We start from the raw sequence: 9,000 nt of genomic DNA on the forward strand, positions 1-9,000 counted from the left end.
CTCCATCAGTCACATCTGATATCTCTTCTGAAGATTCATCTTCTGATTCCTTTGAGCTATCCTCCATCAGTCACATCTGATATCTCGTCTGAAGATTCATCCAGTTATACATAAGTGAGATATTCTTCTATGAGAGGGTTGCCATCAAGTACAACACATGCATCATAATGCCAACAATCTCCCCCTTTGGACTTGATGGCAACAACACCAAATCACTCTCCCCCTTTGACATCAAGGGCAAAGGGTGGACCAAGATATTCTCTTCCTTTGCTGAATCATTCCACTGTCCATACTCCCCCTGAGTACCTGCTGAAATCTCTGAATAGTCTCCCCCTTTGTATATGCCAAGCTGTACCAATCTGTCCATGCTCCCTCTGAGTACATGCTGAATCTCTGTTCTTGCTGAAGTGTGCTGATCATGCTCTCCCTGACTGTAAGCAAGGTCTATAAAAGATGTTCTTCAGGAAGAACATGACTCTATACATCATAAAAGACCTTCCTATCACTTAGGACTCATACATACATCCATCTCTCAACTAAGTGAGGATATACAAACATTGACTCATCCACCCAACCAAGTGGGAATACATCAAAGGTTTACATATGACAACCAATCATATTGCATCAATCATCCCAGGCATAGTGGGGAAACCAAAATAGGCCGTTACATGACCTTGACATCATGAAAGAGATACCACAAAAGAGATATATGACATAGAGACGAAATATCTAGAGTAAGACTTATAAATGTCACCAATAACAGATATTGGCAGTCATCTGTCAATCATCATTCAGATCAGCGACCAAGAGATCCTTCTGTTCTCCTTTCGCCTTTGTTCCACCTAAAACCAACAACGAATGTGAACTAGAACCAAAAGCTTCTAAGATAATGCCAACAATGCATCATTGGAAGATTATCTGCTCCCCCTGAACCTGTGCCAGATGGTCTCTGTCAGACCCATACCAGACTTTCTGTAACCAACATCTGTCCCTGCTGATTTCCTTTAAAACTCCATATACGCGTCTGTATACACATAAAACAGCGTATATACGCGGATATCCCTTACGCAACACGCGTACACCATATACGCGACTGTCCCCTTGTAAAACGGCGTATGTACGCGGATATCCTTTAAACAACACGCGTGCACAAATTTCCATATCAGCAACCTGTAAATGTCCTGTAGAGAATAGGTCATCAACCTATAACAAGGTATGTCTGCATCAATTCATCCCTTTGAACAGGATTCAGAGTCATTCACATTGTATCATGTGAGAAACCACCATAGCCATTTCATCAAGCTCTACATGATCCAAGTATCATTACTTGGGAACATTGTATGATTTTTATGCATATGACAACAGCAGTATATGAGTGACCCATCATCAAGTGAGGAAGATGTATATTCAAGCTTTGTACTTCTCCTTGTCCTTATGAAGATCACCATGTAAGCACCATATATGCATCATCAAAGAATCAACCATAAATCTGATCTGATCATCAACTATGTAACCCCAAGAATCATATGAGATTTTATCATAGACAACTCACAACCACATCATAGCAAGATGTATCATTTAGCCATATAAGAATCATCACCAAGGATTATTAACCATAATGCCAACATTGAATTGCTAAAGGCATATGCTCCCCCTCAACCTGTGCCATCTGTTAGATCTGATCATGCATATATCAGCAATAAGCATCAAGACATCATCATCATCAAGTTAGGATCAAAACACTTCTAGACATCTTACAAGTAACAAAACATTTCCACACATCCTCAGCAGACTGTAACCAATAGAGCAAATAACAGACTGAATCATATCAGATCCTTTTTCTGATCCTGTCCCCACTGCTTTTCCTCAGACTGACATATACGCGACTTGGCAGTGTCTAACTCGCGTATATACGTGACTTCCCTTTAAGGAACTTGCGTATGAGATTCAGGACACTGAAGTTTTACACTTTCAGCTCCCCCTGAGTCTGATATGTCTGTGCTGTGCTGTGTCTCAGTACATTGTGCTGACTGTACTTCCTTCTTCCTCCATATCTTCAAGTGTGATGAGGTTTTCTCCTTTTGGTGTGATGTCCATCCTTTGTTCCTGCATTCCTTTGCTATATGTCCAAGCTTGTTACATGCATAACATCTAACATGTTTCATGTTCCTTCTGTAGCAATCAGCAGCTTTGTGACCATACATATTGCAAGTAAAGCAATATCCATTAAAGTACCTTGATTGAGATGACCTGTCCGCATAATAGTCTTGAACTCTTCTTCTTCTACATCTAGCTGCAACATGTCCAAGATTATGACATACATAACATTCAACATTATTCATAGGAGGAGTAAAAGATTTTCTTTGAAGATTTTCTTTCCTTGGTTGATGATGAGATTGACTTTTCATCTCCTTGTTGATCATTTTAGATTTCTCTTTCGAGTTCCTTGCCTCACCTTGTGAACTAGATTCACCTTTAACAGATTCATGAAAACCAAGACCAGTCTTGATAGCAGGGGACCTTTGACTATTAAGAATATCATCCAAGGCTTTAGTACTATCTTGAAATCTCAAAAGTTTATCCTTTTCTTCTAATTTACCTTTCAAGATATTTACCTCAACTTGAAGTTGTTCCTCCTTTTCTAGACATTGCTTCTTCATGTCTTCTCCATCTTTTCTTCCTTCTTCCATTTGTTGCCTTAGATTGAGTGTCTCCTTTTCTTGCTTTTCATACAGATCCTGCTGAATTTGACGAACTCTGAAGGCACATTCCAACTGTGATTTTAAGCTGATGACTTCGTTGTCTTGTTTTTCAATTGCTTGGTGTAGATCTGTATTCTGCTTCTTTGATTCTTCAAGATCTCCTTTTAGTGAGAGAATTGTAGCTTCAAGATATTCATAGTAGCTGGATCTATCTTTGAGTTTCTTGATGGTTGTGCTTCTTTCGTTGACTTCTTTTCTTAATGATGTCACTTCATGCTGAAATTTTTGACATTGGTCTTCCTTGTCCTTGAGAAGCTTTCTTACCTTGTTTCCTTCTTCTAGTTGGGCCTTTAGTTTGGTAACTTCTTCTTTGAAAGCACATTCCCTTTTGTTCAATAGATCTTGTTGATCTTTAACTTTGTCTGCAAACCTTCTAAACATTGCCTCTATTTGACACTTTTCTTGCTCACCCATAAAAGCATGTTCAGTAGTTTCACTATCACTTCCATCACTTTCACAAGGAAATATAGCAGGAACATCAGAGGATAACACATTCATACCTGATAATGATTCTGAATCTAATTCTGAATTTGATTCTGAATCTGAAGAACTTCTTATACCTAATCCCCAATCGACTCTCCCACTGTCATAGATCTTCTGAGATGTCTTCTTCTTCTTATGAGCTTTCTTCTTAAGCTTCTTTCCCATTGTTCCACGGATCTCCTTCAAGCGATCAAGCTTCTACCAAAGGACCTGCTCTGATACCAATTGTTGGAAATAATACTGAGAGGGGGGGGTGAATCAGTATTATCAGATCAATCAAACTTTTCAATTTCATACTCAGAAACATATACGCTACTTCAATTAAGTGAACCCGCGTGTACACGCTACTGTGTCTAATGAAACTCGCGTATATCCAGAGATCTTATAATTCAGTTAGCTTAATCTTCAGTAAATGCATCAGATCATTATTAAGCATATTAACAGAAAACAGGTGCAGAATAACAGAACAGAACATCACACAAGAGCCACACACATGAACACAAAGATATAAGGTGGAAACCCAATGTGGGTGAAAACCACCTGCTGCAAGTCATCTCAATCTTCTTCTTAATAAGAAAATCCTTTTACAATATTTGTACTGGTGCAGTCTTATACCAGTACGGGAGCTACAACCCCCTTTGCTCTTGTACTAGCCGATCCATTTACTAGTACGCAGGCTGCTACCTGCTACAATGCTCCAAAGATCTCCTTTAGCTTTTGTACTAGCTTAGATACTAGTACGTAGGTGCTTGCCTACAATCTTCTCACCTCCGGGTACCACGTTTCATCAATTTTCAGACTGGATACACTGAAGCACAACACATAATCTGTAAGGCCACTTTTCATCCAATTTTCATACTGGACCCATAACTATCATTGAAGCTCAAAACAATCATCAAACTCTGAATCACTGAAACCCTGTTAACAACAGTCACCAGAACACAGAGCAGACACAGAACTCTGTAATAACCATCAGATCCATCTGCAACTTCAAATATCAAGCTTTACAATGTATACGCTACTTCGATGAATCAAACCCGCGTGTATACACGCTTTTGCCAAAGACAACCCGCGTACAGATCTAAAAATAATTTCTCATAACTTGCAGCTGTACCAGACATCAGTCATACTCATAACATTTATAGAACAATACATGCGTCAGTATGTAGATCTAGAATAAGCATCATAAAGATAGTTCATTTCAAACCATTTGATCCCGATCTCTCCTTAGATCTAGTTCTCCATCAACCGGTGAGATCTCTCCTTAGCTCAGATCAAGCAATGCATCATCAACCCATAACCCTGCATACTGGATCTAATGCTTCATCAGATATTCAAGACATTTCAGATACACTTGCCTAATGATTTCCTTCTCCTTATATAGCCTTAGGCCTTGTTCAATACCAAGAGCCAAAACCATAGTAACACAATACCATCAACTTCAAAACTAGGGATCGACACGCCCGTCGAGACACAATGGTCCGAAACCATAGGCACAACTTCCAAGGACTAACCGCCATGGACCAAAGGTACTTTTCCACATACACGCGCTTTTACTGAAGCCAACCTGCGTGTACACGCGACTTGGGCTTAACGAACCTGCGTGTATAAACTTTCTCTTCTTCTTATAGTCTGATCATCAATTCCTTGCTGCTGACCTTCTGTACTATGATTTGTCATCAGTGAGGTTTGCCATCAAGGACAACACTTATCTCATAATGCCAACAATAACTTGTGAATTAATTAATAACTAATTCACCCAACTCATTTCTAGTCTATTTGCCAGTTAGACTAAATAAAACCAGTTTAACAAAGCTAAACTGAACACAACTCCATCAACTGCACCTCCAGTACACTAAACTCAACTCACTTGAGTTCTAATTGAAGTCCTGCATGAAAATATTAGTCATCCCATAGGTAACCACATATTTCCCTCTGGGATCTGCATGTACCACATCCGTAGCTCATCCTGAAGTGCTCCAAGAGAATAAGATCAAGTTTATAGTCCAAATATTATTATGAGACAATAATATTTGACTTTTCTATTTTTGACAGCCATTCTAAAAATAGACTTTGATCACTCACACTGTGGTCACCCACACTGTGATCATTCATACTGTGATCACTCACACTGTGGTCACCCACACTGTGATCACTCATACTGTGATCAAAAATAGAACTTGCACCATAATTTTCCTGCGGGCCCACTTAGTGAAGGCGACTCCTTTCCACTAAGCTCCATCATCTTGTTGCATTCTCAGCAAGCATTTCTTGTTGCACACTTTTCAACATTCCCTCTCAACAAGAAAGGCTTCCTCTCAAACCTGATCCAGTAACTCTGGAATGTTCTCCATGCAACACATCTGGTCGGTCCACTTGCTCTGTCATCAAAGTCTTTAACTGTTATTGCCTCTGTCGACTGAAACTCTGCATCTCTGTGCTCTTCAGTATCTGACTTCTCTAGCCTCTGTCACTTTGATCTCTGACTGCATCCGTGTTGCTGCTGGTTCTATCTCCCAGCATTGCATCTGCGCTGCACCTCCCAACTGACCTCCCTGTTGGGATAGAAACACCCTCTAATGCTGAAGCTCTACCTGCTGCTGACAAGTTCTCCCTCTCTGACATCTGCGCTACTGCAACATCTCCATGCATCTCGCACCATTGCACACCTCTCTGTGCCACCTAGCACTGTGCAAAACACTTGTGCCTCTTGCATTGTTGTAGCCTACTAGCTATGCGCTGTCCTGGGATTCCCTGCATTGTCACTCTCTCTGCCACTCCATCCACATCTGTCTCTACCCAATCAGTTAGTTCCTGCTACTACACATCGGGGCTCCTGTAGCAAGGTCTCATCCAAGAGGTTGGGTACCTCAAGGATCTTGCCCCTCCTCCTTGGGACGATCAATCCACATCACCTCACCTCCTACGTGGAGGTATGGCTGCATGCGATCCCTCAGCCCACCTGACTCGAAGTTTCCCCCTACTGGAGGTCTCTGGATGAGTAGATGTATCTACTCGATCTCCTCTCAGCTTTCCTTGTTGTGGTTGCTCCACAACCTCCTAAAGTTGTTGCACCAATCGTGGCTCCTCCACAATCGTCCGAGACTTCTTCTGGCTCTGCATGTTGAGAGGTAATATACGCTCCCTCTCAACCACCAAGTCTCCATCAGTTGCCTCGCTGCTCAAGGCTTTACATGCATCTTGAACCTCAAGAGCATACAGGTTCTTGACCCGTGAACCAATCTGCTTCACCTGTCTAGTGATGATGTGTCTAAGGAAAACCTTTCCCTTACTAAAGACCACATCATAACCTCTGTCTTCCAGAATCGCGATCGACACCAAGTTTCTCTTCAGTCCTGGTACATACTTGACATCGGTCAAGGTAAGGCGAGCTCCATGCTCCCTCTGAAAAATAACCGTGCCTACACCTGAGACACTATACTTCTCATCATTACCCATCCCTATGAGTATCTGGAGATCTTTCTCCTCCAAAGTACTGAACAAACTTTTTTCACCGGTCATGTGGAAAGAAGCTCCACTGTCAAGAAACCAACCACTTCCCATCATGGATGAAACCATGCATGCGAAGAGTGTGAAATCCAACTCAAACTGTGAAGCAAGTGTCTCACCTTCAGATCCTTCCCCGGATCCCTTCTTGGACTTCTTCTTTGGGAAATTAGTAGCATAATGACCCAAGTCATGACAACGAAAGCATCTCACCTTCGCCTTGTCAACCTTCTTCCCATCATTTGAAGAATTGGATTCGGAAAGAGAAACCTTCCCCTCCCCTTCTTTTCCTTACTCGCTAAGGCACAGTTCTCCTCATCTTGCATGGATGAAGAACCGTTTATGGTGCTCCGTCTAATCTCCTCCTACACAAGATCCGACCAAAGTCTCTCCCATCCTGGCAGTTTCTCCCTTCCATTCACCGAGTCCTGGTAGCTATGCCAACTCTTAGGAAGGTCAAGGAGTGCTAGAATCACCATCCTCATCCGACAGTCACCCCCACACTTCCCAGCTCATCTCGGCATTGGGTGAACTTCGTGAGATACTGGGGCATACTGTCTCCATTCTCACACTGAATGTTTTTGAGTTTTATCTCTTGCTTTGGAATTAAATTCGAATTCCACCAGCTCAAAAACTCAACCAATTTCGATCTAGAATTCGTGAGAACAAAGTATTTCTTGTACAAAGATCGACTGTATGGGCATTCACCGGATATCTCACCTTCCAAAAAGAAGGATGAATCTAGAGGCTACCTGGCCCGATTACAAACTCTGCCTGAAGAAATAGAATGTAAACACTTCCTGAATAGTAGATCAGATGATCAATCCTCGCTTTGATATCCTGTAGAACTTTTCCTACAAATCAAGCAGCTCTGATACCATGTAGAAATTTTGAATAATTTAACACATATTCACAGAGATTATCTTGATCATACAATTATAAGCAAAACATGTATAATACATAATCTCCTCTATGTTGATCATCAATTTACAGAAGCAGAAACATTCACAGGCACACATAGAAGCATCAATCAAACTCATTAACACAGTATGTATCCCGGGGAAAGCATCTCGCTAAAAACCCCACACTATCTGTATATTATATTGATTGAATCATGTAACATTACAAAGTACAATTCTTATCACAAGAAATCCAGTACCAGCTCCACCTGTTACACACAATACAACTCAAATCTGATCTCCAAATCTATTCCACTGCTTGCCTGCCTCCACAGCTCAATACCTGCTCAAGAATTGATGAGAATGGCTTACCAAACTCGTATTTGACCTGCAAATAATCACTCACACTATGTTGGACGTGAGCACAGGCTACAATTCTTGGTATTGGCCAATTCATTGGCATACTCAATCCCTCTGATTGTGCAAATCATCATGCACAACTATAGTCACAACTGATAGCAATCTGATCCTCTAACACCTGTCCCTGCTGAACTGACATGCACTGAAATGCAACTGAGTTAACTGATGTATTCTATAGTTGCATTATGAGTTAATAACTTGTGAATTAATTAATAACTAATTCACCCAACTCATTTCTAGTCTATTTTCCAGTTAGACTAAATACAACCAGTTTAACAAAGCTAAACTGAACACAACTCCATCAACTGCACCTCCAGTCCACTAAACTCAACTCACTTGAGTTCTAACTGAAGTCCTGCATGCAAATATTAGTCATCCCATAGGTAACCACGTATTTCCCTCTAGGATCTACATGTACCACATCCGTAGCTCATCCTGAAGTGCTCCAAGAGAATAAGATCAAGTTTATAGTCCAAATATTATTATGAGAAAATAATATTTGACTTTTCTATTTTTGACAGCCAGTCTAAAAATAGACTTTGATCACTCACACTGTGATCACTCACACTGTGGTCACCCACACTGTGATCACTCATACTGTGATCAAAAATAGAACTTGCGCCATAATTTGCCTGTGGGCCCACTTAGTGAAGGCGACTCCTTTCCACTAAGCTCCATCATCTTGTTGCATTCTCAACAAGCATTTCTTGTTGCACACTTTTCAACAGTTGATAGGTGAATTGTGGTTGACTTGTGACAACGGTACTTAAACCAGGTTGTCCTACAGGCATCTGAACCAAAGTTTGAATCGTAGATCCAGACGGTGGTAAAGATGTCTAAGGAGTAGATACAGGAACAGTAGAAACCGGAGCTGTCGATACTCCAGAAGTAGGTGGGGTAGATTGAATAGATGTTGTGGCAGTTGTAGC

Source organism: Pinus tabuliformis, chromosome 7 (genome assembly GCF_031772625.1).
Source record: "Pinus tabuliformis cultivar Carrire ecotype Pingquan chromosome 7, CPIR1, whole genome shotgun sequence".
NCBI classification, from domain to species: Eukaryota; Viridiplantae; Streptophyta; class Pinopsida; order Pinales; family Pinaceae; genus Pinus; species Pinus tabuliformis.